Source organism: Panthera uncia, unplaced genomic scaffold (assembly GCF_023721935.1).
Source record: "Panthera uncia isolate 11264 unplaced genomic scaffold, Puncia_PCG_1.0 HiC_scaffold_421, whole genome shotgun sequence".
NCBI lineage: Eukaryota > Metazoa > Chordata > Mammalia > Carnivora > Felidae > Panthera > Panthera uncia.
In genome coordinates, this window is record NW_026059563.1 from 11,948 (window position 1) to 19,600 (window position 7,653).

Below are 7,653 nucleotides of genomic sequence, written 5' to 3' on the forward strand. Positions count from 1 at the left end.
AAAAAAAAAAAAAAAAAAAAAAAAAAAAAAAAAAAAAAAAAATTAGTGAAATTACTAACATCTTTTCCCAATTATGTTTGACCACTATCTTTGCACACTCCAACTTAACCAGAAACATATGTTCTGAAATAAAGCACAAAGATAAACTTACGGGGAAAAGAGGACATGAAATTCTTAAAATGCCCCCTTTGGCTTATAAATTACTAATACATGTAATTTTGCAACTGTGCCATTTTAATATTCTGTATTATCATGAAGTATCATAATGTACAAAAAATTATACAATTAGTATCATGGTCTTTATTTTTTGATCCCACCAATTTTATTAGTTTTCCATGTTTTATGCAGTTACACATACATATATGCCCTTCAGTAACTATATCCTATATCAGAAAACTGACTGGCTTCTGAAAAAGTTGGATATAAATCAAAACTTTCCAAATCAAATGATTTAAAACTGAATAAGAGACTGTTTCTTAATCTGACAGATATATGATTACGACCAAAGTAGGATGGGACAGTCCGGTTTCTCTGTCCATTTATGCCTTGATTATCATTGTAAATAATTACCCCAACCTCACACGCATTTTCATTTATGCCATAAGACTATCATGCAACTTCCTTAAAACTTTCTCTTTGAGTTTAATGTCCAAAGATTTACTTATCAAGAACTGTACAAATGCTGCCAGGCCTATTTATTTTTTCAGATGCAAACAAAACTGAAACATATAGCTACCTTTTCCTTCAATATCAACCTTTCCCATTTAGCTACCTGTAAGTCTTTCACCACATCTCTCTAAATTCTCTATAGTCTCTAAATTCCTGGACAGATGACTGGAGCAGGGACAGCAATTTAGGCTTTTTCATTCACTGAAAACTGTAAAAGCAGCATATTCTGTACTTCAAAAAAAAAAAAAAAAGCATGGCCAATTTGCTTGTAATTGAAGCATTACACAGGCTGGTTCATTAAGGTGAAAAGAGTATCTTCCCCTCTCTGCTTTCCCTTCTATAACACAGATCCTATGTTATTCATTTATGCTGTTGAACAGCAGTAGATGAAACACTATATGACCACAGTTCATGTTTACATACATATCAGAATACTCTGTGACACCGTAAAATGTTTAATTTTACAACTGTATAAATCAGTCTTATATTAAAATCTAAGTTTTTTCTTAAATGCTTATGTGAAGCTTTCTAGTACATGGTAAAAATATTATGGTCCAAATATGTGTATGTTTGATTTTCAAGTCTTCCCTCAGAAATAAATATAACAACTGAAAATTATTCAATAGTGCTGAAAATTGCCATTTCTTAGAAATTAATGTAAACAAGCTAACTTAGTAACATCTTAAAATTTAAAGTTTCAATCTCAGTTCTGGCACAGAACTTACTGGAAAAAACTAAACTTTCCTTTTGGTTTGTTAAAACATTAAGACATGACAGAGTATTTTTTCAAAAGACATTAGGCTATTTTAAAAGAAGTCTTGCTGGGGCACCTGGGTGGCTCAGTTGGTTGGGTGGCCAACTGTGGCCCAGGTCATGATCTCCCAGCTCATGAGTTCCAGCCCCTCTTCGGGCTCTGTGTTGACAGCTCAGAGCCTGGAGCCTGGTTCTGTGTCTCCCTCTCTCTCTACCTCTCCCCTATTTGCATTCTGTCCATTTGTCTCTCTCAAAAATAAATAAACATTAAAAAAAATAAAAGAAGTCTTGCTTTTTAATTATCTAAGGTTTCACAAACACCTAATACCTCTTTTGTTGCTTATCCTTCAGTTTTTCTATCATGAAAACTTAAATCTGCATAAATTTCTTCATGGAATCATTCAAGGTTAAGAAACAGTCCTCTTACCTCCCTTGTTAACAACTGGTTACAAAGTTGTCACTATCATTTTAACCTCTGAAAACAATTTAGATACAATCTAAAAAGGTAAAATTAGTAACTGTCAGTGAACTTAACTTGAAGAATAAACTACTAATTCTTCAGAATTTTTACTGTAATACAAAAAAAAGGCTCCTCATTCTAAGAACTGATATAGTTAACAGTCTTCACAAAGAAAAATGGTCATATCAATTAATATTTGCCATTTTTAAGTAACTTATTTGTCAAAAGCTGGTACGAAGTACCATTTTCACTAAATTGTGCATTAGAAACCAACCTACAACCTTTGTGGACAAATGCTAGATTATCCTTTTCTACCTTTGAGACTTATCTTTATTACAAAATCATAACTTCAACTTTTCCCCCGGAGAAATACATAAAACTTAAATAAAATACTGAGAAGGGCTGTTATCTGTCCTGTTTCACTTGATTACACTGAATCGGCTCTTAAAGCTGCCCAGTCAAGAAATTCTGCAAATTCTTCAGTAACCTGCATTCGGATCCAACAACCATTAAAATAAAAAAAATGGACAGAATGACTCAACCAAGTCATATCCAAATTTTTATAAGCAATCTTAAACAGGCTTCCAGTCTACCTTACCTACTATAAACCAGAAGCCAGGCAGAAAGTTCTCATAGTACAACCTGCTTAAACGGTGTCGGTTCTTTCAACTATTCTTTATTATCAAGGTACCTCTGGTGGCAGCTGAAGGACACAGCCAAAAATAAAAACGAGAGAGCTAACCACAATACTAGGAATGTACCACGGTATATCCAATTCAAGCAATCTGTGTTAAAATACAGCAGCATTTTACACACCGTACATAACTACAACAACCATGTACTATTCTTTTAATCAAGAAAAAAAGGTTATTAAACATATGCACACATCGTTGCAGAACATGAACAATTCCTAAGGTAAGGAATAATTGCAGTCTTTTAATACAGCTAGTATCATAATAGATGGAAGAAAAAAATTTCAACATATATGTTTAGTACTTGAAAGCCCATTAAAATGAACACATCACAATATAAATGCTAAGCTGTAACCCATTCTAATATTATGGCAATGCAAATTCCATACCAATAGTGCCAAGTTTATACAAATTCAAGTTTCTATGATAATAGTATAAACTTTAAAAAACAAGCTCTCTCAAAATATATTTTCCCACTACTTTATGAAATTGGAAATCTATGTCCATAAAAGTACACTAGTGCATTTAGGCAAATTTTATGTCCCAAAGCGGGGGTGGGGGGTGGGGGGGGGTGGTGTACTTAAAATACTCAAATAGCTTATAATATTTATTGTACTAAGAACTTCATTCTTTAGGGCTTATTGGAAACCTGTGTTTATCCAATTCTTTAATTTCAGTCTACATAAACAGCTGTTCTGCCTCCTTCCTCTTGAGTATGATAGGCTGCTTCTCTTAGACTCTTAAGCTTATAAAAGAAATACTTTCACTGCCTTAACCCATAACTGCTATCAGAGTAATTCCTTAAAAAGAAAACACTTGTGTGCTGCATTCTAAGTGAGGTTAAAGTGGTCTTTCCATCTGCAAAGGCTCACAGATATACTAACACTTTGTCTTTACATTCTCTACAGTTTGGAATAATTTTGGAGATGCTTAAAGAAATTTAGAATTGTTACTTATGCATAAATAATGAAATATAAACTAGTCACAACCATGAAATCACCTGAAATATTTACAGCCTTTTCTACAAATTTTAAGTGTGGTCAATAAACTGGCTAGCTGATATGTCATGACCAATTTTAACATGAAAAAAATTTAGTTATATTAAAAGCCAATAAATAATAGCTAAAAAATTTTACTAAGAACCTGCTATAGAATTTCTTAGGTTCTCATCTTCTAATATCATGGGAATATTTATGAATCTTGAGTAAACTACAGGGCCTTAGTTTAAAAAAAATAACTTTTCTTCTACCTCAGATTGGTCAGGCCTAGTCACTCATAATTCAAAATTTCATTTTGGTGAAAATCATGAGACAATAAGGATTATATACAACTATATATTGGCAATAATCTAGAGGAGGGAGGGGAAACCACATTTCCTTCATTATTCCCCTCTTTTTTTTTTTTAAACAGTGTTTCCAGATTCTTTTCCCCATCTGATCATTAACACTTCCTCACCTGCACTTCTGTCCTGCTAAATCTGGTAGGACAGGTGAACAAATAACAATCAGTATTAACTAATTTAGCATGTGACTATATACCTTTTACAAAGGTCCCAGGGTTAGTTATTTGATGCCTGAGCACCCAATGATAGTATCAAAGAGTAGGTTTTTACACTGTCAGGAAGGTTCTAAGAAACTATTGATTATCCTTGGCCATTTCACACTTGTTACACTACACAGACCACAGGTAAATAAATTCTGTAAATCCGTAAACAAAGCTCATTCCTAAATATTTAAATCCCTTCACATTCTTTCAGATCTCAAGATTTTTTATTCTCATTTTTGGAATGGCACGAATCATTAAGCATCTGTGACAAATCTGCACTGGGGGTACAATTAGTTACATTGCTCCCTTTAGAAATCCTACCTTCTACCTATATTGAGCAGCGAAAGAATCTCAAATATTAAAATTTGAGCATTAAAAATGTTTCCTTAAGTTTAGCAATTCCTTGCTTAAAAATCCACAGAGGGAATAAAAAAAGCATTAAAACTGGATGAAAGCACTTAACTTTAATAAATAAATTAAACGTAAAACAAGACTGTCAAGTTTAATACTGTCACTACTATGGGAAAGAAAGTCTTACCCTTTTGTAACAAGTTGATGTGATGATATATATGAAATTAAATTGCTTAAGAAACCGAACTAAGTATTTTTAAAAGCTAAACGCTGACATTCTTATCTGTAAAATAGAGATTCTTTTTTATTCCTATTTTTTTAAAAGGAAGGGAGAGCGCAAACCTCCCTTGTACTCCCACATTTATTAAAGTTTCATCAATAGAAAAATTTTAAGCCCAGTTTTATTTTATTTTTAAAAAGAAGCCAGTCACCAAGATGGGTTTTGAATAGCTCAATCATCACCCCAATTATTACAAATCAGGATTCAGAGAAGAAAAAAGCTTCCGCTATTTCTGCTATTCTTTAACAAAATATCTTAACGCACACACATTTTAATTCCAAACTGGTACAGACGAATTTTTATTTTGCTCTTTGCTTGTCATCCAGTCAAACCATATCATGTGTTAAGAGGAACACTAGGAGTCACTTAAAAATATTCTAGCTACTCAAGAAGCTCTAACAAACTCTGAAAAGGAGACAAGTAGCATTTTTCCTCAACTGTGGAATTATAAGATAGACCCTACATGAAAATCTTTAACCTCTATTAAAAACCATGGGCCAATAAATGAGAAAAAAATGGACTTAACGTTATTCTAAGTTACGTTAAAAAAAAATTAGGGGTAGAGGGTGAATAAGTAAAATGAAAATTTCCATTCCCCATAATTTCTATGAAGAAGTCTAAACATTTTTTGGAGACCTAAATCCTAACTTTAATCGAAGCTGTGGGAAGCAAACAACTCTTTATGAAGATGACATGGAAAGGCACAGCTCAAGTACCAGCCTCACTCTCAGCTCAGAAAGACATTTCCATTTAAAATATTTCTGTAAACTGGGGCGGCTGGGTGGCGCAGTCGGTTAAGCGTCCGACTTCAGCCAGGTCACGATCTCGCGGTCCATGAGTTCGAGCCCCGTGTCAGGCTCTGGGCTGATGGCTTGGAGCCTGGAGCCTGTTTCCGATTCTGTCTCCCTCTCTCTCTGCCCCTCCCCTGTTCATGCTCTGTCTCTCTCTGTCCCAAAAATAAAAAAAAAAGTTGAAAAAAAAGTTTTAAAAAATAAAATATTTCTGTAAACTTAATATACATGTCCCAAGCAAATTGTTTTAAGGAACCTACTACTTATTTTAAAGTAAAAATGTCTCATTCTTTACGGACCAGAGTCTTTACAATTTCCTTCCTTAAATACCTCGTGTGCCTTGCTGCTCTTCTTGTACCACCAGTCCCTCTGTTCTTTGCTAAATTTCCTTTCATTATGCCACTCCCAGAATTAAGAATCCATACATGCCTTCTTATAGCATATTGGATTAAGTCCAAATCCCTAAATCTAGAATTCAAAACCCTCTATTATCTAACTGCATATCTAGTCAAATCTATCATCTATTACTGCACCAGCAACCTCCTCATTGTCATCTATTCCTTAACTGTAAGATCCAGTGTTAGGTAAAGCTTTCCCTTTCCCCTACCTCACAAAATCACCCAGCTTCATTTTCTGAATTCCTTATTACTTCTATCGCAGGGAACGTGATTATATACTTTTACCCAGATTTGAGCTGACAGTCACCTCAAATTAGAATCCAAGTTCTATTTCCCTCAAGAACACCTGACCTTTACTTAAAAGGCAGCAGATGCTTGACAGTTTTACCTTAGGCAGAAGGGAATTTTGATTGGGTTAACTATTAGGGTTACTTATAACAAAATTCAGCCAGTTATATTTTCTTTCCCCACGTTCTTTTATTCCAGTCCTCTACAATGGAAGAAACATTAATCTACAGTGGAAAATTAAGCTCCTGTAAACTGTTTCTCACAAACTCTATTAATGTCTGAGATGCTCAAGTACACGTGCTCCTTTTTAAAAAGTAAATCAAAATATATACAGCATAATGTATGCAATGAGCAATGGACTGGGACCTGTAAATCTCAGATTCCTGGCATGGTCTTCTAGGCCTGCTTTACTTTCTAAAATGGCTAAGAATACTCTAGCCCTCACAAAAGTATCGTGAGGAATAAATTAGAAAACACATCAAAAATCGGGGGAGGAGGTGTGGTGTGGTGTGGTTAAGATTCTGAAATGCTATAAAAAAGTTGCCCTCTAATTCCAAATATCTTTTCAGTAACATGGGGTTAATATAGGTGCTATTTATTCTAAAGGTAAAGCAAATGAAATCTCAACTGATCCGTCAATGTTTTCTCTACTTCATTTTAGTTACAAAATTTGAAGTATAACTACTTAAAAACCTCAAAAACATCATTTGAAAATCCTTTTTTGAGTGTTTCTAAATGGTCATTACATTTAGATACAAAGATAACATGACAACTATATTGTTTAAAAACTTTTTTAAACTGCTGGCTAGCAGCTAAGAAATCACAACAGTTTAGAAACCAAAAGCACTAGTGAATGTTAAACTGTTGTAAGAAACAATTTTAAAAAAGAAAAAAGTACACCCTCAGAAAAGCTTCTGGCATTCTTCTAATTCTTTAACCAATAACAAATAAAGACAATTACCCCAACCTACAAAAGAAAAAAAAGATGTAACAGGTAAGGGTGGGCGAACGCATTATTCAATCTACTGAGTTCATTTACACTAACATATACTTGGGTATCACATGTCAAAAAATATTTTCTATGACAGTAAACACTGTAAGGGGCAGGGAGGAGGAAGAACCCGTTTTCTATTAACATAAAATGTTAATGCCTACATACATTTTAGCTTAAAGTTGGGTGGGGATCTTACATATACTGCCTTCTTAGGTGGGTAAAGTGTCAATTACCCCAAACTTGTTCCATTCCTCAATTTGATGACTAATTAAAAAGTAAGAACTTGGGGCGCCTGGGTGGCGCAGTCGGTTAAGCGTCCGACTTCAGCCAGGTCACGATCTCGCGGTCCGTGAGTTCGAGCCCCGCGTCAGGCTCCGGGCTGATGGCTCGGAGCCTGGAGCCTGTTTCCGATTCTGTGTCTCCCTCTCTCTC

The 7,653-nt window shown here is 34.4% G+C and overlaps 1 protein-coding gene and 2 long non-coding RNA genes across 3 annotated transcripts in view; all 3 read right to left on the reverse strand.

Moving 5' to 3' along the window:
* LOC125918066 (uncharacterized) overlaps positions 1–5,594 on the reverse strand; it is a 6,719-nt gene extending 1,125 nt beyond the window's left edge. Inside the window, exon 1 of the long non-coding RNA XR_007456367.1 lies at positions 60–5,594. This is a non-coding gene — a long non-coding RNA (uncharacterized LOC125918066). The remainder of the gene's footprint in view (positions 1–59) is intronic.
* The window catches only part of LOC125918064 (transformer-2 protein homolog alpha), a 22,067-nt gene that overhangs the window by 11,941 nt on the left and 2,473 nt on the right, over positions 1–7,653 (reverse strand). The gene's annotated exons all lie outside the window — the stretch shown is intronic.
* LOC125918065 (uncharacterized) overlaps positions 6,117–7,653 on the reverse strand; it is a 3,560-nt gene continuing 2,023 nt past the window's right edge. Inside the window, exon 2 of the long non-coding RNA XR_007456366.1 lies at positions 6,117–7,513. This is a non-coding gene — a long non-coding RNA (uncharacterized LOC125918065). The remainder of the gene's footprint in view (positions 7,514–7,653) is intronic.